This window comes from Erpetoichthys calabaricus, chromosome 1, assembly GCF_900747795.2.
Source record: "Erpetoichthys calabaricus chromosome 1, fErpCal1.3, whole genome shotgun sequence".
Taxonomy (NCBI): Eukaryota; Metazoa; Chordata; class Cladistia; order Polypteriformes; family Polypteridae; genus Erpetoichthys; species Erpetoichthys calabaricus.
In genome coordinates, this window is record NC_041394.2 from 342,924,844 (window position 1) to 342,948,483 (window position 23,640).

Below are 23,640 nucleotides of genomic sequence, written 5' to 3' on the forward strand. Positions count from 1 at the left end.
TGAGAATCTACTCCACCCCACTCCAAAATCAGGTTTTTACCTTTAAATTGGATTTATGTTTGACAGTTGTCTTCCAATAAAGCATATCAATATTTAAAGGCATACAAATGTAAAAAATGGTCATAAAAATATAAACACTCACTCCCCCTTAGATTAGGATTTTTAAAATTTAAAGGAGTTTTCTTTTTTTCTTTACACGTTTTATCTTAACTCCAAAGTGAAACAGATTACCGATCAGAAAATACCGAAGTGGAATTTATTAAATGCTTGAGGAAACTGAATTTTCACAATTGTACAAGGATCATGAAAATCTGATGCCCCCTACAGATTGGGTTATGAAGCTTTAAATAGGTTTATGCTAATAAATAATGTCTTTTTCTTGTCCCACAAACAATCAAATCAGCATTTAGAAGCATGTGCAAGTAGAATTTCTTACCAATTATGAAAGAAAATGACTTTTTCTTAGGCCTACTGAGGGGTCATGGAAGTACGCCACCCCATTGATTTTAAATTTAAATAAAAAAAACAACAATAATTTTTCACTGATTTTCATATTAATTTCCACTTTAAGTAAAACACGTTAACTGTAGCCCCACACTTTAAAATAATGGTGCCAAAGTGGTTCCTCCAAGAGATAACATATAGGTGAAATTCACATGAAGGTTCCACAAAGAACCTTTTTTATTTAGAGACATAACTTATTTATTTAAAGAGCTTTTGTAAAAAGCCAGATATCTCCCTGGGGACTGAGATGAGACTTCAGACATCATAAAGGTTTGGGGCAGCCACCTGTATATTATTTCCCAGCTGCAAAAGTTTTTGTAATAATTGAACAGAGATGTTCACAAGACATAGTCCAAAACAGAACTGAGTATATGGAGGTAAGATGGCGGTTTTAAGGGCTGAGGAAGGAAATGATGTCATCTAGTCCGGAACTGGAAGTGACATCATCAGAGGCCCCGGAGCCGGGTGAGATTTCCCGGGAATGGTCTGCAAGAAACTGAGAGAGAGAGAGACAGTCAGCACACTCTGCCACCCCCTGGTCTGGTGTAGTATTACAGTTCCCCAGGCCCTTTAGCTGTCTCCTAAACGCACGTGTGTGACACTATCTGTCATGTAGTGTCTTTTCACTTTATATATTTATCTAACAAGCTCTGTTTATAATTGGGAATAGATTAAAGTAGTTTGGTGGAATCCCAATGGGTTCCATCTCACCAAACTGGATGGAAGAGCAGGGAGGAAATGGGTCAGAGAGGCTACAAAGAGGCCTATGGCAACTTTGAGTCAGTAACAGGTATTCTTCACAAAGAGTGGTCATTGAGTGCATGTGACAACAATATCACAAATACTCCACAAATGTGGCTTGTATGGGAGGGTTGCAAGAAAAAAGACACTCCTCAAGAAAGGCCTCATCAAGTCTCATTTGAGATTTGCCAAAATACAGCTTGAAACGTCTGAGGCAAAATAGAAAAAGATGTTATGGTCAAATGAGACCAAAATGAAACTGTTTGGCCTCAATGTCAAACAATGCATCTGACAGAAAGCCAATACAGCTTACATGCAAAGAACGCGCTATACCCACAATAAAGCATGCAGGTGGGAACAACTCGTTACAGTCTATATACCATATTTTCAAGTATTAACAATATTACAGAACAAATATTTTACTCCAAATAAAATAACACTTGTAAAATTATCCATCTGACATCTTTCTTTTTATTCTAAAACCCTATGACTGAAAGCTTATCAATTATCAAACTGCTCATATTCAATAACCACATAAACATGGCCATAAACCAAGACAAGATGTGTATCAGCCCTTTAACGTCTCTGGCGCTTAATGTGAAAACAACCCTCGTGGCTTTAGCTTCGCCGGGTATAGCTAAACATCTTACTTTCATCAAATTACACCAAAAATACTTAACTCCCAGCTTTGCACGTTATATACGCAGCTTCACAACACTCTTATATCTTACTCAGAAGTACTACATCTCATTTGAAGGAATATTAACCCACCTGTACTTAGAAACAAAGAGGCACAAACTTTAGCTTGTGCCAAGGATATCATGTATTAGTCGAGGTATAGCTGCGATTCTTGAGAGATGACCTACCAAGAATTATAGCAGAGATCCGGGTTCGAATCCCGCTCATGGCACATTGCTGAGTGAAAGAATATATCTCTAAAATATATATATTTTTTTAAACTTTAATTTCGACCAACGGTGCTTTGAATTCTACTTTGCAGATTTAGTTGTTTATTTTTTTTAATTTTTTTTTTTGATTAAACAAAAACTGTTTAATGAATGATTTATTTGTTAAGGAACACAAGGACAACAAGCATAGTTAAAATCACAATTAAACAAACTGCCTGCAAATTCTATTGAATCATAATTGTAACAAATAATAACGCATTTCACTTACTTATATAGCACCTTTACCATGGTCTCAGATGACCGCAAAGATAATCAAGAGGGGTACAATAAAAATGAAAGCACAATAAGAATGAATAAATAATAGTTCACAGCCTTGTGTTTGTATGTATTTATAAAATTTGGGAAGTAATATATTCTAGTTGATGCTAACATTTAATTAATTTGAGGTAGGTAAAAATAAATATTTGGAAATACTGCAAAGGGAAATGTTTATATACTTATAGTAAACAGCACACGCACCATTTAGTTAATTATATATATCTTCTTCTTCTTCATTCGGCTGCTCCTGTTAGGGGTTGCCACAGCGGATCTTTTATATATTTTCATTACTTTGATTAGACACACAGTACTGTTAGGGTCCTAGAATTATGTGATCAGTTATGCTAAGGACTTTTTAACTGTGTATGGCCTCAGGACAAATCAAGAAGGGGGAAATGAAAGTGGAGCTTAACTTCAACGGTCTACAACAGGAGAAGACAAGTGGCTGAAATAAGGGGTTTGCTAGCCTTCGCTGATGTGTGGATTATGAAGGTCACCCTACATTTTTGGTGATACAAGATGTTTACATAGTAACTGCCTAATACCAATTATAAAAAAGTCAATTTTAATCTGCGTTGTTTTGTTGAATGCTGGACTTCACCTTTACAGAAGTAAACAGCTCACTGACCTGACTTGAGCTCCTCGGATATCCTTCATTACTGGAGGAGGAGGAGGAGGTTAGGAGCTGGCACTGATACAGCGCATTGCCGCACCCACCACATGACAAACCAACTCAAATCCCCAGATTAGGACCCGAGAGCAGCCATGCAACGGGTGACACCTCAGCACCACACTAGTTCATATGGAATGGAACCAGTGGGAGGTTTTTTATGGTGGCTGGGATGGGCACAAATAGTGTTTAGAAGTAAAAGTGCTGATAAGAAAGTTAGCAAATTTTCTTAACATATTTGTTTAACATAAAATACAATAATTGAATTTTAGTTACAACTTAGTGGAAACAAAGTACAGCTATCCTGCGTTATCCCAATATAAGCTGCTCCAGAAAACAGCAGTCTTTCAGATGGAGGAAGCCTCCATTATACTGTATTATCTTCTATGGGAATAAGAATAATGCATTCTCAGCACATTCAAAGTCCCTGCCCCAAACAGTTTAACCAAATATCAATTAAACCGTAGTACAGTAATCCCTCACTATATCGCGCTTCGACTTTCGCGGATTTTATATGTAAACATATTTAAATATATATCACGGATTTTTTGCTGATTCGCGGATTTCTGCGGACAATGGGTCTTTTAATTTATGGTACATGCTTCCTCAGTTGGTTTGCCCAGTTGATTTCATACAAGAGACGCTATTGGCAGATGGCTGAGAAGCTGCCCAACCAGAGTGTGTATTACATATTAAATAAAACTCCTCAAATATATTGTGAGCACGGGGGCTGTTCGCACCCCTAAAGGATACGGACGCTCGTCTAAAAATGCTGAAAGATTATCTTCACATTGCTCCCTTCCAGCTTTGTCAAGGGATATGCTTCCTGCATGTTGCTTCGCATACTTCAAAGCTTGAACGGCACGTATTGATTTTTGATTGTTTGTTTTTCTCTGTCTCTCTCTCTGCTCCTGATGGAGGAGGTGTGAGCAGAGGGGCTGTTCGCACACTGGCTAGAGGATACGGACGCTCCTCTGAAAAATGTTGAAAGGCTGCTTTGTCCGGCGGTGCTTCGCATACTTAAAAGCCAAAAAGCCCTATTGATTTGATTGTTTGCTTTTTTCTCTCTCTATCTGACATTCTCTGCTCCTGACGCGCACTCCTTTGAAGAGGAAGATATGTTTGCATTCTTTTAATTGTGAGATGGAACTGTCATCTCTGTCTTGTCATGGAGCACAGTTTAAACTTTTGAAAAAGAGACAAATGTTTGTTTGCAGTGTTTGAATAATGTTCCTGTCTCTCTACAACCTCCTGTGTTTCTGTACAAATCTGTGACCCAAGCATGACAATATAAAAATAACCATATAAACATATGGTTTCTACTTCGTGGATTTTCGCCTTTCGCAGGAGATTCTGGAACGCAACCCCCGCGATCGAGGAGGGATTACTGTAATCACCTATATTACAGTCCACCAAGGATTTCTTCATAAAGTACAATACTCTTTATGGAATTATTTAACACTCATTGTCTGTTTGTGTGCAGTACACAAGTAAACTCAATAATAATATATAGTACTGGATAGCAGTTAGGCTTTCCTTCTACACAGGAAAGAATATTACTTTAATTGAACAATTTACACACTGCAGGTAACATATGGTAAAATTAAATACTCTGACAGTGAAAAACCAAAAGCACATCACCTTTACACAATGGCTTCTCTGGCTCTTGCTTTCTAAACTGGACTGTTGGGTCACTTAAATGGCTTTGCTGGAGTGCGCTTAGCTTGTTATCAAATGTAAACCCAAAGAACTGTCCCAAATTATGTTGTGAATGGGCCTGGCTGCAAGCTTTAGTAATGCAGATAACAAGTTGACAATTCAAAATTGTGAAAAGGATGATTGTGGAAGTGAAGTGCAAAAAACAGATCTGACAAAATACTGCAGCTTTCCATAGAGCGCCAGGAGCAGCTCAGTGCCACAATTAGTACGGGTAAAACAAACAACCATTCTTTTACAACTGAACATCAGCTTTTGCCTTTGAATAAGATTTTTTTTTAAATAAATATGAATTTTATTCAAATAGCAATATTCAATCTAACTGCCCTGTTGTGTAAAACATATATAAGAACATAAGAAACATGACAGATGAGAGGAGACTATTCAGTCCACCATGATTGTTTGTTTAGCCAGTAGCTAAGCTGTGCCAATATCTCATCTAGATACGCCTTAAAGGTTGTCAAGTAGTGCTGCATAATTAATTGAATTAAAACCAAAATCACGATCTGAACCCATGTGATTACTAAAATGCAGAAGGCTGCGATTTTCTGCCAGTAGTATTCACATTGTGCCTCCAGTTGCTGCACACACTTACAGGGGGCTTTGCTTACAGTCTACTGATCCTCAGCTATGAACGTGTGGAACACACAGTAACTCTGACCAATCAGAAGTCTTCTCAATTGGTCCTATTGTCATTGGTTTTGAACTAGAAGACTAGTGTGGTGTGTACTTTTCGGGGTGACAGAATAAACTAATCTGTTGTTCATTCTTCCAATATGAGTACAATAGAGGAAGGAGAAGTTGGTGACTTGTAACGAAAAAAAAAAGTCTGAATCTGTTGTTTGGCTTTACTTTGGATTTGACCAAAGAAAAATCGATCGAACATCAAATTGATGGGACTGGTACTGTGCAAAAACGTGCTATACTAAACTAGATACATTTTGTGGAAACACAAGTAATTAATTATCAGCATTGCAGAAAACACACAGGAACTCTACAATGAATGCATTGCAATAACGTAAATACAAGTTAAACTAACTGTAGACAAAAGCCTGGCCCAGCCAAACCAAACAATTATGCTAGTGTGTTTGCAAGTGGTACGCTGTATGAGAAAACATCAAGAAGATGCAGAAATCACAGACGCTGTCACATATTACTCACCGAAAGACACGCTCCCTTTATAAGCTGCCAGCTGAAAGATTCAGAAAGTAACCATCAAACTTGACTGCAGATATACAAGAAAGTTGTCTTCATGCAAGTACTTCTTGAATACATTGACACATCTGTACAGAAGGCGGGGATATCGGGCTTCTCTGGGTGTCTAGAACATGCTAGCATGATCTGGCACCAGATCCAAATGGCAAAGCTGGAGAAAAGGGACCTACATGTAATCTTTTTGGACCTCGCTAATGCCTTTGGCTCTGTGCCCCATGAGCTCCTTTGGTCTGCGTTCAGCTTCTTCAATATCCCAGACACCATCACAACTTTGGTTAAAGCCTACTTTCAGGACTTGCAGTTCTGCTTTTCAACTCCGGAATTTACAACTTCATGGCAGTGCTTGGAGGTAGGCATCATGGCTGGATGCACAGTCTCTCCCTTGGTGTTTACCATGGCAATGGAGATCATCATTCGAGCCTCAAAATGGGTCATGGGGGAGCAACGAGTTGGCTCTTGTCTGCACCTCCCTCCCCTCAGAGCTTACATGGATGACATTACCACCTTAACTACCACCGTCCCATGCGCCAGGAGATTGCTAAGAAAAATGGAGGAGAATATCAGTTGGGCCCGGATGAAGGTAAAGCCATCTAAGTCATGCAGCATCTCATTGGTGAAGGGAGTGCTTGCTGACCAGAGGTTCTTCATCGGAGGTGAGCCAATCCCCACAGTATCGGAACAGCCTGTAAAGAGCCTCGGAAGGTGCTACGATGCAAGCCTGAAAGACAGAGACCAGGTAATACAAATGTGCAAGGACATTAATGCTGGCCTACGGTCCATCGACAGCACCCAGCTACCTGGGAAATTAAAGACCTGGTGCTTCCACTTTGGTCTCCTACCCCGGGCATTGTGGCTTCTTTCAGTTTATGAGGTCCCCATCTCAATAGTAGAGAAGCTGGAAAGAGGAGTCTCAGCCTACATTAAAAAGTGGCTCGGGGTTCCGTGGAGCCTTACTACCATAGGCCTCTACAGAAACGGTGTCCTCAAGCTGCCCCTCACCAGCCTCACAGAGGAGTACAAGTGCACTAAAACACGACTGCAGATGACTTTGAATGATTCTCAGGACAAAGTGTTGAGGAGCAACGCACCTACCTTGGCTACTGGGCGAAAATGGAGACCAGCAGCAGCGGTGAAGGAGGCAATATCAGCTCTCAGATATGCTGACATCGTGGGGAATGTTCAGCATGGAAGAGGAGGCCTTGGCCTTACAACTAGCCGCCCAGCCTAGAATAAAGCCACTGCCCAAGCATGGAGGAGGATGGTGGTGGAGGACATACGTCATCAAGAGGAGGCTGCATTGTGGGTGAAGGCAGTCTCCCTTGGCAAACAGGGGTAGAGGACATGATGGGACAGTGTCGAAAGAAGGAAGCTTAGCTGGAACGATGTGTGCGCCATGGAGGCGAGGAGTCTGAGCTTTACCATCAGAGCCACTTATGACGTCCTGCCAACACCAACCAATCTCCATCAGTGGATTGGTGAAGATCCAGGGTGTGCCCTTTGCTCCAGGCCAGCCTCCTCCGGTATATACTCACAGGGTGTAAGACCAGTCTCACCGAAGGGTGATACACTTGGTGCCACAACCAGGTCCTGAAGAGCCTTGCATCCATAATGGAGGAAAAACGATCTTTCATCAATGCCCTTTCACCACCAATATCTAATCACCCATGGATGACTGCCTTTGTTCAAGAAGGTGCTGCAGTTACCAGGAGCAAATCCACACCATCGGAGAGAGGCCAGCTGTGCTTAGCACATGACTGGAAACTGCTGGTAGATATTGGCCAACAGTTGGTGTTTCCCCCGGAGATTGCCACTACTACTTTGAGACCTGACATGGAGCTCTGGTCCACTTCCTTAAGGAAGGGTTACATTACCGAGCTCACCGTACCCTGGAGGATTCTGTGGATGAGGCATACGACTGGAAATATCTACACTATGCTGAGTTAGCTGCAACATCGCGGCTGGACCATGGAAGTTCGCCCAGTGGAAGTTGGATGCAGAGGGTTTGTGGCAACATCTACCATCAAACTGCTGAGAGACCTGGGAATTAGGGGCCAGAGCCAGCATGCAGCCATCAAAGCTGCATCAGAGGCAGCGGAGAGAAGTAGCCAGTGGCTTTGGATGAAGAGGAATGCCCTCTGCTGGGCGCCCAAGTAACAAACTTAGGCTGCCATACATAGGTTCATGAGATGTCAGTCAATTGACACCAACGCGACTCTCATGACTAATTGGGAATGGGACGGCAAGCTTAGGGCTGATCACCCTATAGCTGGCCGGCCTCTGCTGAGGGTGTATAGTGTGAAAGGCCGAAACACCCCATGAGCTAGAGGAACACTACTGATGATGCGTCCCAATATTCTAAAAACTTCCCCGTCTGCCATTCACCATTCACCGACAAGCGTAACTGAACCTATTGTACGTGCTTGCACAAGGATAGTAACATCTCATTCTGTGTTTCATAATCTTACAAACTGCCACCCCTGAACTGTACAGAACTGCGTGTGCAGACAATAAAAGAGGCGTTTCATGCCATTGCAGGTAGGTAATACACAGGCAAAAACACCCACAGTTCCATGAAGAATCTCAATCAGCCTAACATTCTCATTAGCCAGGATTTCCAAATGTGATTGGGGCACTGGATTGTACGCAGATCCGAATAATCAGACACAGTGTCTTAATCAAATATTTGACCTTCGTCAATATCTCGTTGGTCAGACACAGGTTCTAGGGATATGACATTCCCTGCAACTGACCCAACAAAAAAAAAAAGAGCGCTATATGGAACATACCTGTGGCACACATCGATGACAAATATGTGCAATGACCATCCTTTGAGCTTCCCCCTGGAATGCCCTCAGAAACAGGGCGATGGGCATTTTGCTGGATAGCCAACTTTTCTGCAGGGGTTAGGTCTGGACTGCGTGGACCTCCACCTGTTTTATGTTTGTCTTCCTTCTTATTAGCTTTAGAATTAATGTTTTTTATATTATACAGTGGTGTGAAAAACTATTTGCCCCCTTCCTGATTTCTTATTCTTTTGCATGTTTGTCACACAAAATGTTTCTGATCATCAAACACATTTAACCATTAGTCAAATATAACACAAGTAAACACAAAATGCAGTTTTGTAAATGGTGGTTTTTATTATTTAGGGAGAAAAAAAAATCCAAACCTACATGGCCCTGTGTGAAAAAGTAATTGCCCCTGAACCTAATAACTGGTTGGGCCACCCTTAGCAGCAATAACTGCAATCAAGCGTTTGCGATAACTTGCAATGAGTCTTTTACAGCGCTCTGGAGGAATTTTGGCCCACTCATCTTTGCAAAATTGTTGTAATTCAGCTTTATTTGAGGGTTTTCTAGCATGAACCGCCTTTTTAAGGTCATGCCATAGCATCTCAATTGGATTCAGGTCAGGACTTTGACTAGGCCACTCCAAAGTCTTCATTTTGTTTTTCTTCAGCCATTCAGAGGTGGATTTGCTGGTGTGTTTTTGGGTCATTGTCCTGTTGCAGCACCCAAGATCGCTTCAGCTTGAGTTGACGAACAGATGGCCGGACATTCTCCTTCAGGATTTTTTGGTAGACAGTAGAATTCATGGTTCCATCTATCACAGCAAGCCTTCCAGGTCCTGAAGCAGCAAAACAACCCCAGACCATCACACTACCACCACCATATTTTACTGTTGGTATGATGTTCTTTTTCTGAAATGCTGTGTTCCTTTTACGCCAGATGTAACGGGACATTTGCCTTCCAAAAAGTTCAATTTTTGACTCATCAGTCCACAAGATATTTTCCCAAAAGTCTTGGCAATCATTGAGATGTTTCTTAGCAAAATTGAGACGAGCCCTAATGTTCTTTTTGCTTAACAGTGGTTTGCGTCTTGGAAATCTGCCATGCAGGCCGTTTTTGCCCAGTCTCTTTCTTATGGTGGAGTCGTGAACACTGACCTTAATTGAGGCAAGTGAGGCCTGCAGTTCTTTAGATGTTGTCCTGGGGTCTTTTGTGACCTCTCGGATGAGTCGTCTCTGCGCTCTTGGGGTAATTTTGGTCGGCCGGCCCACTCCTGGGAAGGTTCACCACTGTTCCATGTTTTTGCCATTTGTGGATAATGGCTCTCACTGTGGTTCGCTGGAGTCCCAAAGCTTTAGAAATGGCTTTATAACCTTTACCAGACTGATAGATCTCAATTACTTCTGTTCTCATTTGTTCCTGAATTTCTTTGGATCTTGGCATGATGTCTAGCTTTTGAGGTGCTTCCGTCTACTTCTCTGTGTCAGGCAGCTCCTATTTAAGTGATTTCTTGATTGAAACAGGTGTGGCAGTAATCAGGCCTGGGGGTGGCTACGGAAATTGAACTCAGGTGTGATACACCACAGTTAGGTTATTTTATAACAAGGGGGCAATTACTTTTTCACACAGGGCCATGTAGGTTTGGATTTTTTTTCTCCCTAAATAATAAAAACCATCATTTAAAAACTGCATTTTTGTGTTTACTTGTGTTATATTTGACTAATGGTTAAATGTGTTTGATGATCAGAAACATTTTGTGTGACAAACATGCAAAAGAATAAGAAATCAGGAAGGGGGCAAATAGTTTTTCACACCACTGTATATGATTCTTTATGTCAACAATTCTTTAAATAGTTATATACCAATATTTACCAGTTTGAAGTATATTCCTGTACAGTAATCCCTCCTCCATCGCGGGGGTTGCATTCCAGAGCCACCCGCGAAATAAGAAAATCCGCGAAGTAGAAACCATATGTTTATATGTTTATTTTTATTGTCATGCTTGGGTCACAGGATTTGCGCAGAAACACAGGAGGTTGTAGAGAGACAGGAACGTTATTCAACACTGCAAACAAACATTTGTCTCTTTTTTCAAAAGTTTAAACTGTGCTCCATGACAAGACAGAGATGACAGTTCAGTCTCACAATTAAAAGAATGCAAACATATCTTCCTCTTCAAAGGAGCAAACAAATCAATAGGGCTGTTTGGCTTTTAAGTATGTGAAGCACCGCGGCACAAAGCTGTTGAAGGCAGCAGCTCACACCCCCTCCGTCAGGAGCAGAGAGAGAGAGACAGATAAAAAAAATCAATACGTGCCCTTCGTGCTTTTTAAGTATGCGAAGCACCGTGCAGCATGTCACTTCACGAAGCAGCTGCACAGAAGGTAGCAACGTGAAGATAATCTTTCAGCATTTTTAGACGAGCGTCCGTATCGTCTAGGTGTGCGAACAGCCCCCCTGCTCAATCCCCCTACGTCAGGATCAGAAAAAGTCAGCACGAGAGAGAGAGAGAGAAAAGTAAGCCGGGTAGCTTCTCAGCCATCTGCCAATAGCGTCCCTTGTATGAAATCAACTGGGCAAACCAACTGAGGAAGCATGTACCAGAAATTAAAAGACCCATTGTCCGCAGAAATCCGCGAACCAGCAAAAAATCCGCGATATATATTTAAATATGCTTACATATAAAATCCGCGATAGAGTGAAGCCGCGAAAGGCGAAGCGCGATATAGCGAGGGATCACTGTACTTCACTTTAACCTGTTCCCATGTTCTCACGTTTGATCTGGAATTATGACATATTAAATAATAATTAATCTGACACATAGGATATGAAATGCTGCATTCAGTAAGCACAATGCACACTACTTAGTGTTTAATTTGTCGGCCACTTTTTGCCAGTCGTCTTTTCTGGTTTGGGCTGCTTTTGCAGTGTTTACTCCTTGTGCATATTAAATCTTGAAATTCTTCATGTCCTTTGAATAAAAGTTCTTGCTCAGCATGTGTGGAAAAAAAAAATGCGCCCGTTCTTTCGTGATTTTGTTGCAGCCTATCAAAGACTTGGTGATCATGTTTTCTAGACTCAATATGTTTGGGTTTTTCAATCAGCGCAAGCGCGCGCATTCATCTCGGATGATTAGATCCAGCTAGACTAATCTACTACACAGCTGCGTTTGAAAAACCGACTTATCCCGGATGAGTTTCACCGGCATTAACTCATCCAAGATGAGGCATCTGATCTCGGATGATTTACGCGACGTACGGAAAATACCCCCAGGACTCTAAACAAATCCAAATCCTATCATCTACTGTTAAATTCTGCTCCATACTTATAATATTTTTACACTGTATTGAGGATTGTGTCCTGTTCTGTGTATTGTATTGTATTGACCCTCTTCTTGTGAATTTCTCCTTGGGATTAATAAAGTATCTATCTATCTATCTTCTTTTTGACACCCACTGCACGCATAATCTACCTGGAAAGGGGTCTCTCTTTGAACTGCCTTTCCCAAAGTTTCTTCCATTTTTTTCCCTACAAGGGTTTTTTTGGAAGTTTTTCCTTGTCTTCTTAGAGAGTCAAGGCTGGAGTGCTGTCAAGAGGCAGGGCCTGTTAAAGCCCATTGCGGCACTTCTTGTGTGTTTTTGGGCTCTACAAAAATAAATTATGTTGTATTGTAGATAGATAGATAGATAGATAGATAGATAGATAGATAGATAGATAGATAGATAGATAGATAGATAGATAGATAGATAGATAGATACTTTATTAATCTTCAAGGGGAAATTCACATACTCCAGCAGCAGCATACTGATAAAAAAACAATATTAAAGAGTAATAAAAATGCAGGTATAATAGACAATATTATTGTATAATGTTAATGTTTACCCCCCTGGGTGGAACTGAATAGTCGCATAGTGTGGGGGAGGAACGATCTCCTCAGTCTGTCAGTGGAGCAGGACAGTGACAGCAGTCTGTATTGTATTGTACTGACCTGCATGAAAATTGTATTTAAAGCAAAGAGAACCATATCAAGAAGAGAAATGCCACCTAAGAGTTCCTAGTGGTATATGGGGGTGACCCAAAATGCCTGGTTGGGCTCTTCATGATAAAGCTACAAGCAGCAACCACCAAATAGGATTTAGCTTCCAGATTGTCACCATGGTCCAGTAGAAAACAAACCCAAACAGATGTCACTGGATATGGGAAAAAAACAGAGTACCTGTGCAGGGTAGGAACCAACTATTGGAAACTGCATAGACAAGCTGGGGTTCACAATTCAGCCTGCTGAAACTGTGAGAAGTTAACACCAACCATAAATTTCTATTAACTTCTCTAGTTATAATTCACAGGCTTTGCTGGTTTGGGCTTTAGCAACAAAAATGGAATAGTCTTGAAGTTGCTAATTTGGGGATTTTCCTATAATTGAAATGGGGGGAAATGAATATATTTGCATAATTGTTTATCCAAGCAATGCAAACAAATGTACATGCTGTCCACTTAATATTCAGGTCAGGTCAGGTCAGGTTGGGGAGCATGCATCGCCGCACACACACAGCGAAACAGTTCAGGGTCGCAATTGGGAAATCCCAAGGCTGACATGCGGTCCAGTCCCACCCTCCGGAAAACTGTCCTTGGTATGACGTTAAACTGCATCCAGACCTGCAGGGAATACCTGTGGGTTGGTGGCAGGACTGGCACTGCAGCCACCGTAAAAACCTCACACAGCTCCAAAAGGACAGACAATACTCCTTTCTGTTCTCCACGACAGCTGCTCGCATTATGAAGGGGATGGGGGAAAGCCCTCTGGAGTCTCATCCCCGGAAGAGTCGAAACTGCCGGAGAGCCAATGGGGTCAGGCCTGTTGGGGATTGGAACTGGTGTGGTGCTGAGGCATCGCCCACTGCACAACAGCAATTGGGTCCTAATCTGAGGTGGCCCATTGGGCAGTCTTGTCTCTCAGGTATGACAATGATCTTCCTCTGCTATCGGCAGAATTTGTAAACTCCACAAGCTTAAACACCTTAATATTAAAGTTTCAGAATGCTAGGCCACATTTAAAAATATACACATATTATGTATGTCTAGCTAGAATACTGATGTTGGTGAGAAAGATTTTCCAGTTATCTTTTAATTTACATTTCTACAGTCGCATTAACTGAAGAATAAACAGTATGGCAGCACCACAACATCCTCCTGCTACACAACTATTACACCTGTACAGGGCAGGAACCACATATAAGCCATCACAGGGTACTCTCACATTCGTGGCCATGGCTACACAAAGACAAGTTAGATTTGCTAGTCCACTAAAACTGTGCATCTTTAACAAAAATGGGGAAAACAACAACAGGGCACACATGGAAACTGCATACACACTATGAACAGGCAGAGGTCCAAATTCAGTCTGCGAGAGCTCTGAGGCAGTAACACTAATCACAAATCTCTACAAAAAATTGGATGATGAACAAAAAAAATCCAAATATAAGAGGTCTAAATTCGATTAAGCAGGATTTGAGATTACACACTTTCTCAATACACACATACCAATAATGATGAGGGCCACATTTCCCCAGTCATAAGGTTAACAGACGAGTAGCAGTGTGGTTTACTCTGCCAGGGGCGACTCTAGGCTCGTGGCGGCCCTGGGCAGAGAAAGAATCGGTGGCCCCATCGCCCGCCGATGTCAATATAGTATCTTATGCACGGTACCCTATTAACTTGCAAGACGACTCGCCCACTTGCACTAGCTTCGCTTCTATATGCGCGTGTCCGTAACTCATTACGGCAGAACGTTATAATACTACATATAGCTTACTGCTCCGACTCTAGCGACATTGGTAAATACAGCGTACTACTTAACAAGAAACACAGTGTTTTTCGGCCACATTTCCGTCAGCTGTGTCGTTCTTTTCTCTTTCTTTTTTTTTTATATTCAATATATATTGGCTTGGCGGCCCTGTGCAGGTGCACAGTTTACACATGCCTAAGGCCGCCCCTACTCTCACTTTATATTTTCATTCGCTCTCAGCTCGTATCGACTCATCTCCACACTCACAAACTCCAGTTTCTTCAGTTCGTTTCTTTTTTATAAATCAGAAGCATAAAGCCCGACTGAACCCTCGCTGCACATTCAACAGCCGAGCGCTCACCAACTACTCAAACTCATTTGATCGGAGCACCGCAATTGAATGAAGAAAGGAAAAAAATCAAAGCTGCGTTTGTGTGCGTCGAATTGTCGCCTCCTAGAGTTCGCCGATTCGAGAAAGATACAAGTGCAGGAATAAAAGAAAATAAATAAACTCTCGTCCGTGTGCCTGGGCACTTGACGTAAGCCAGCGACACGCGAGGTTCTGATTCAAACTGCATGCAGTAATTCTGGCGTCCCTAACTCCCGAACACTTCAAGTACAGTATTAGCCGCTGTGTTTCGGTGAGGGGAGTCTGTACAATCCGCACTCAAGCCTGATTGGCTAACAGTCGACATCTATGTAGGTAGGTGCCGCGTGACGTCATCACGGGCGCCGGAAAAGTAAAGCCAAACTGTCACTGCAGCTACAGTCTCGTACTGGGCCGTGCACGATAGAAAAAGCTGTTCTCGAGTTGTTTGCAAACGAGAAACTAGTATCACAGATAACTCATCACCGATCGGACAAGGGTAAGTTCGCCGGGTTTGAGGACGCCGCCTTATGCACGTGTGAGTTTTCATTCTTTCCACTCAGAGTTAGTGCACGCGACGTGAATGAGGGGCGAGCAGCGCGTCCGTGAGCCCACCATCGGCTTTTGCTCGAGTGAATCGGCATGTGGTCCGCGTGTTTTTGCTGTTCACTGGTGTCTGTGGTTTACTTCACGTTGTCGAGTCCCATTCCTACTTCAACTCGCCGCCTCATTCTCATCGTTCATTTTCGTGTATTCCTTCAGTCACGTCCTTATCGAATCCTCGAATTCAACGAGGCTGTGATTCCGCCCCACACAGCGCTTTAATTTTTGCTTCAGTTTCTTCTTTATTAGTCCGGAGTCGGGCCTTACACTTCTAATTAGTAAAAGAGAAAAACAAACTGAACAAAAAAGAGTCGGTGACCGTGGAGAAGAGTCAGATTGAGTACGAGCTGACAACGAATATACCTGTATAGCGGGAGAACACTGTAGCGCTGCTATGCTGCTGCTGTATTCCTCTGTTAACGTGCCTGGAAAGGTGTACATTGAATGTTAATAACTGGCAAATGTTGGCCACCAACATCAGTATGTGTGCATTTTTTAACTTGACCTAATAAAACCTGCTTAATGCAAAGTAGACTGTACATACATTTACATGCGTTGCCTGGATGGACAATTATTTGGATGTATTGGTTTTTAAAACAGTATCAGATATGCCAAAATCCCATTTTCGTTGCTAAAGCCCACACCATTAATGCCTGTTAACTAGTATTAGAGAAGTGAATAGAGATCTGTGGTTAGTATTACTGTTTTATAATTCCAGCAGACTGAATTTGAACCTCGGTCTGTTGAAGGTCTATCTATGCAGTTTCCCATAGTTGGTTCCTGCCCTTTACGGTACTCTGGTTTTCTTCTCATATACCAGTGGCATCTGTTTGTGTTTGTTTTGTACTGGACGATGGTTGATGCTGAGTCCCATGTGGTGGTTGCTACATGTAGCTTTACCATGATGAGCCCAACCAGGAATAGTGGGTCACCCCCCCATGTAGCTGCTCCTGAAAGTTTTCTCCTGGTACAGATGAGACCACACCCTGACTGATGCGCTTTACCATGATGAGCCCAACCAGGAATAGTGGGTCACCCCCCCATGTAGCTGCTCCTGAAAGTTTTCTCCTGGTACAGATGAGACCACACCCTGACTGATGCTTGAAGAGTATTTAATTGCTCTCTCTGTTTTTTACAGCTCTCAAACACTGTGTAAAACTAAACTAAAGCTAGTAAACAGTAAATGAGTCACACAGGTAAAGGGATAACAAAACTAAAACATACCATGTGCACCTTCTGACCAGAAATTCAGTAGTCTTTATTACAGTCTCTCTGATACTGCAGTCATGTCCATCTTATTAAAAGAAAACACCTTACTTCAGCTTAGTTTCCATTAAGTGTCTCAATATGTGTATTTCTCCTCCAACAATGAGCCTTATCACATGACCGCAGCACTCTTCCCTTTAGACCAACTTTGTATACTTAGGTACAAATACATTGAGATCAAAAATAAAGTTACACTTGAAAAGAAAATATCTACAGTAAGACTGCACTACAACTATTATAATATACAATATAATTTACAAAATATATTCCACAAACTCAAGTATCAAATGTACATACCGGTATATATATACACGTATATATACTCACACACATATATTTCTCTATTATAAAAAAAAAAAATCTTGGGTCGAGACATGAACTTCTCAGAAGACACTGTGATGTCCTGTGAGACAAAAGGACAGCTGCTGTTCAGGATTTTAAATGATTGATGCGCAGCGCAAACAAGCAGAACACGCAGCTCGGCAGCAGCAAGCCAGCAGCTGATCCATCCGCATTTCCTTAACGTGCATTCAACTCCATCTACCGACAAGCCCCCAACCCCCGCACAACGCAAGTGGCAGAGAAGTGAAGTGGCAAGCGAAGCTAGCTGAGGGCTAAGCCCCCTAGTATACCCTGTGGCTTCACCCACATAGTAATGAAACAGAACAAACTTTAAATATCAATAAATGTCGGCACTGTATCTGATCGTGTTCAGCTCTGACGGGAAAGCGTTCCCCGCGTGAGGAGAAAAGCACATGGCCGTGATATCTCTGGCAATCAGCAGCTACCTTCTAAAACAGATGGAGCTCTGATCTCTCTCTCAAAAACGTCAAATGTTACTCCTTAACAATCTGTAGATGATAATGTCTGTTGAACAAATAGGTATCACTAGCTAGGTATAACTAGCTAAGCAGAGGCAAGGTGCACTCCAACACGTGGTGAGACATAGACCAACTTGAACAGAGGCTGGCAAGTGAATGAGGAAGGCCCCGTCCCCCTGCTCTCGGCCCACAGCCACTCTGCCGGATTTGCAGAAATACATCGGTACCGCAAGCGAACTCTTGTACTTAGTGCAATGAGAGAAGTCACAGAATCAACCGGAAAGTTCATGTAAATTATAGAAAACAACCAGATCTAAATCTGTTAAGTAATTCTCTTTTGAAAAGCGGACAGACATACAGACAGAACGTGCTTGGACCACAAAATTTTTAAAACCATTTCTTATCGAGCACCTATGGGCCAAGGGTAACCTACATTCCAAATTTCAAGTCCCAAGTCCTCATGATTCAGGAGATTTCATGATGAGTGAGTCAGTGGTATTTGGCTTTTATATTTATAGTAGCAGAATACCCGCGCTTCGCAGCGGCGAAGTACTGCTTTAAAATTTTAAATAATAAACTGAGGGAAAATGTACCAATAATTATTTGTTAAGGATCTCTTTGTATACGACGTGGTCAGTTCGCCCCTCCGGTTGTAATATGACCAAGCTGTGCGCTGAGCTTACTCTTGAGCATGCAATGTATAGTTGACCATGTGAAAAGCAATCTTGCCTCAAATCAATGCCAACCTTTTGTAGGGTCTGTCCCTGAGACTTATTAATTGTCATTGCGAAGCAGAGCCTTACTGGAAATTGGAGGCGTTTGAATTGAAATGGGAGATCAGAGGGTATAACAAGGATGCGAGGAATAAAAACTCTCTCCCCGAGCCACTGCCAGAAAAAATAGTTGCCTCAATTAGGTTCTTTTACAGGCATGTGACCTGAAGTCTCGTGCCATTACAAAGTTTCGGTGGCTGTAAGTTTCTCAGTAACATTATTGGTGCCCCAACCTTCAAAATTAGATTATGCTCAGGAGTGCCTGGAGGATTCAGAGTGTGGACCGTGCTGCAGGCTATGGACGTATATGTACGTAAATAGGATTCAGTTAGCATTGGGAACCCGCCTACCAAATTTCGTGAAGATGGGGCCATAAATAAGAAAGTTTAACATGGCGGACGTTGTTGACCGTTATGACCGTTACGTGTAGAATTTTGAAATGAAACCTGCTTAACTTTTGTAAGTAAGCTGTAAGGAATGAGCCTGCCAAATTTCAGCCTTCTACCTACACGGGAAATTGGAGAGTTAGTGATGAGTGAGTCAGTGAGGGCTTTGCCTTTTATTAGTATAGATGTGTATGTATACTGTATATGTGTGTGTATGTGTATATATACTGTGTATATATATACAGTAATCCCTCCTCCATCGCGGGGGTTGCGTTCCAGAGCCACCCGCGAAATAGGAAAATCCGCGAAGTAGAAACCATATGTTTATATGGTTATTTTTAGAATGTCATGCTTGGGTCACAGATTTGCGCAGAAACACAGGAGGTTGTAGAGAGACAGGAACGTTATTCAAACACTGCAAACAAACATTTGTCTCTTTTTCAAAAGTTTAAACTGTGCTCCATGACAAGACAGAGATGACAGTTCTGTCTCACAATTAAAAGAATGCAAACATATCTTCCTTTTCAAAGGAGTGCAAAGCAAGCAGTCAAAAAAAAAATCAATAGGGCTTTTTGGCTTTTAAGTATGCGAAGCACCGCCGGTACAAAGCTGTTGAAGGCGGCAGCTCACACCCCCTCTGTCAGGAGCAGGAAGAGAGATAGAGAGAGATAGAGAGAGACAGATAAAAAAAATCAATACGTGCCCTTTGAGCTTTTAAGTATGCGAAGCTCCGTGCAGCATGTCCTTCAGGAAGCAGCTGCACACAGCCCCCCTGCTCACACCCCCCCTACGTCAGCGCAAGAGAGAGAGAGAGAGAGAGAGAAAGTAAGCTGGATAGCTTCTCAGCCATCTGCCAATAGCGTCCCTTGTATGAAATCAACTGGGCAAACCAACTGAGGAAGCATGTACCAGAAATTAAAAGACCTATTGTCCGCAGAAACCCGCGAAGCAGCGAAAAATCCGCGATATATATTTAAATATGCTTACATATAAAATCCGCGATGGAGTGAAGCCGCGAAAGGCGAAGCGCGATATAGCAAGGGATCACTGTATATATATATATATATATATATATATATATAGCTGTACCCGGCTACGCGTTGCTGTGGCTCAGTCTGGTTAAATGGAAAGAGAAAGCGCACGTTTCTAATATGTTTAATTTCACAATGCTTGTGGGTATACAATATTTTTTGTTGTTCCATTGTCTGTGCAGAATGTTAGACTGAATAATATTGTTAAGTTCGTAGACGTCTTTGTTTTTGGCCGCAAGAATAGCTCGTTCACTCAGCCAATTGTGATTCTTATAATTGGCTTGAATATTGGGAAATACTTTTTCAACCAATTCTTCTTTTGACGTCACTAAATTGCAGAAGTTATGAGGCAATGAAATTCGTCCTGAGGTCAGATCAACCGGCAACTTTCCTTTCCCAATTTCCAGATTTCTCCAACCCCGTTATTGACAGTTTGCATTATTTGATCGTAAATGCCTTTTTACTGAAGCGTTAGCTTAGGAATATTTGATTGCACATACGACAAAAGATCACCCGTGTTGTAATTTTGTTCACAACGTAATTCTACATCGAACGAAGCAGGAGCAGATCGTTTCGGTGATGGCATTCCCAATTGATTGAGAACTTTGTTCGCGATTTCTAAGCACAAATCTTCAATCATTATCATCGCTTAGTTGTAGATTTCTGCTGTGAAATCCATGTTTATATTTGAATTTTACTTGCGTATTCGACGGAAAATATCTTCAGCCATGTGCGATTTATATTTTTCCCATAACTGTGCTGGACATGAAGGAGAGCAGGCGGTCAATATGATTGCAAACAATGCACGAATTTGATTTGGATGTGACGTGTTGTACGCGTCATTAATGTATACATCCCAGTGTCGGTCGTTCTCCAATACATTCAGAGCTTGACATGTACTTCGGAAAGTGGCATGTGTAATGCCGTTGACAATTCTCAGTTGCTGGAAAGACGTTGGACCGGGCACATTTACCAACAGCATGTGAACAAAGAAGCATTCATCTTGATTGGGGTGCACGGTGTACAGTCTGCCTATTGTAGTTTCTTTGAATATGCCAGGTTGTCCGTTGACTCGCTCTCCTTGTTTGCGTTGTTCAAATGATTTTCTGTTCGCATTCCATGTGTAATACGTAGGCACTTCGGAATACAGCAGTGTTTTCGCAAACGCGTCATTTTGACATAACGTAAAGAAAGCAGTTAACGTTGTAGCCGGTGGATTCAGGGCTATTTGTTGCACATTTGCAGCTGTGAAATAAACGCGTTGTCTATTTTCTCAATGTAATGTTAAGTGAACAACATCTGGACTTCGTTCATTAATAGGAAATGAAAGAATTCGCCATACAGCTTCATTTCTGCTTTTATATCTTCCAGCCTAATACTGTGCAATTTCATCGATATGTATGACCGCATTCCTATCACTTCTTTCTGGTTGCACGCCAAAAACTGCCATGTCGCTGCCTTTATTCACGTACTTACAAATGTATTTGATCGAAACATTGAAATAGAATCGTAAAATATTTAGTATAGCGTGTGTTGCATTTATGTCCAACAGATGGCGTTGTGTTTTCAAAAAAAGCATGTTTTTACCTGTCACAGGTGTGACATCTATATAATATGTATATAAAAACACGCGTGTATTCGAATGCAACGTTGTGTCAAAATTTCAAAGCAATCTGTGAAGAACTTTCGGAGATTTAAGGTTTTGAACAAACGACCATTTACATTTTTATTTATATAGATGTATATATAGATGTATATATATGGTTTTGGCAGCCAAGCACTTTTTTTCCAACCTAGAAGACCTCTCTTGAGATCCGTTTTATCGCCTCATTGATTGCATGTCTTCCAAGGTAGTTTCAATACCCATTTCCTGCACTGAGTCATCTCCCCTTTTATGAGTGACTGTGTTAGTGGCCGTACTTCGTACAGGTCTTTGAACGCACTGAATACTTGTAACTGGTGTCGCCCGTCGGCTACTTTCGACAGGGAATGGAAGCAATTGTCGAGTAACAAAAATTATTTGTAAGTGATTTCGCATTGAAGAAATAGTAAAAACTTGATCACTTGGGTCAATACCTAAAGAAATACACACAGGAAATGCAATTGAGTATACACCAGAATCTGTATGATTTAATTGTTGCTATGCGTCTTCATAAACTATGGGAGGTTTGTAAGGAAACAAAGCATGCTGATCTGCTCCCATTTCATCTTACAGTACTCTACGACCCGGAACTGATCTGATGTTCATACTAACCTGGCTTATGGCTTATGGCTCCGGGGCGATCACGCCTGAAATAACCGAGCGTTACTGTTTATAGCTGTATATTGGAACATCCAAATCCTGCTTCCTCCTCCTGCTGTGCTTTCTGCTGCTTGCTATCGCCGCTCACCTAAGCTACCATACCCGCCTGTCCTACCGGCTGCGTTGTGCTGTGCTGCTTCTACACTGCTATCACCTAAGTACCACTCACTATTTTAGCGCTTTGAGTACTGAGAAAAGCGCTATATAAATGTAATGAATTATTATTATTTATTATTAAACACTAAAGTACAAAAACGAAGTAGAAAGTAACACTAAACTGCAACACCGGCACACCGCGTCTACTAAACACTAAGAAACACTAAAGGAAAAAATACTATTCAGTAAGTACCGCGTCTACTACACAGTAAATCAGTAAAGGAGAAAGGACTAACCGCGTCAGCTGCGGAGCTCAGCTCGGAGTGAAATGAAGCGAATGAAATCAGGTGAATGGGAGGGAGATGATCACATGACTCCAACACCCGCCTTAACTCTCCGTCCCTCCACAAACACACAAACACAGCCACACGGATCCCAACTCTCCTTTATATATATATATATATATATATATATATATATATATATATATATATATATATATATATATATCTATAATAATAAAAGGCAAAGCCCTCACTGACTGACTGACTGACTCACTGACTCACTCATCACTAATTCTCCAACTTCCCGTGTAGGTGGAAGGCTGAAATTTGGCAGGCTCATTCCTTACAGCTTACTTACAAAAGTTAGGCAGGTTTCATTTCGAAATTCAAAGCGTAATGGTCATAACTGGAACATATTTTTTGTCCATACACTGTAATGGAGGAGGCGGAGTCACGTATCGCGTCATCACGCCTCCTACGTAATCACGTGAACTAAAAACAAGGAAGAGATTTACAGCACGAGTCACACGCGGGAACGAAGGTAAATGACGTTAATTTTTGACTGTCTGTTAATACTGTGTAAGCATACATATTAACACATGTGCAATTAAACGTGTGCATTTACGGTGTGATTTCTCAGGCTTAAAAGCTCACCTTTTATCAAACGCGGGAACAAAGGTAACTGACGTTGTTCACTGTCTTTTAATACTGTGTAACCATACAAATTAACACATGTCCAATTAAACGTGTGCATTTACGGGGTGATTTCTCAGGCTTAAAAGCTCGCCTTTTACTAAAAAGGTAAATGCAAAACTATTTTCAATCAGTTTATTGAAACGCTCCCGTTAAGGATTGCAATAACATATTCGCGAGATAAAAGAACGAAGTAGGGGGAAATGGAGGAACAGCCGCAAACAGCGAAGACCAAAAAATTAATTAAACAATTGAGAACGGAGCGAGTTAAGCATACAAGCATGTTCATAAGGGAAACAAAGCACGGTGTAAAACGTAAGATTAAATTAAGTTTATAGAAACGCTCCCGCTGCGGATTGCAATAACATATTC

General features: G+C 41.6%; 2 protein-coding genes across 2 annotated transcripts in view; both read left to right on the plus strand.

The window, feature by feature from the left end:
• The window catches only part of LOC114664931 (gastrula zinc finger protein XlCGF57.1-like), a 607,208-nt gene that overhangs the window by 107,728 nt on the left and 475,840 nt on the right, over positions 1 to 23,640 (plus strand). The window lies entirely within an intron of this gene.
• Positions 15,366 to 23,640, plus strand: part of LOC114665036 (zinc finger protein OZF-like) — a 35,626-nt gene continuing 27,351 nt past the window's right edge. Inside the window, exon 1 of the mRNA XM_051926288.1 lies at positions 15,366 to 15,512. The gene's annotated coding sequence lies outside the window, so the exon portion shown is untranslated. The remainder of the gene's footprint in view (positions 15,513 to 23,640) is intronic.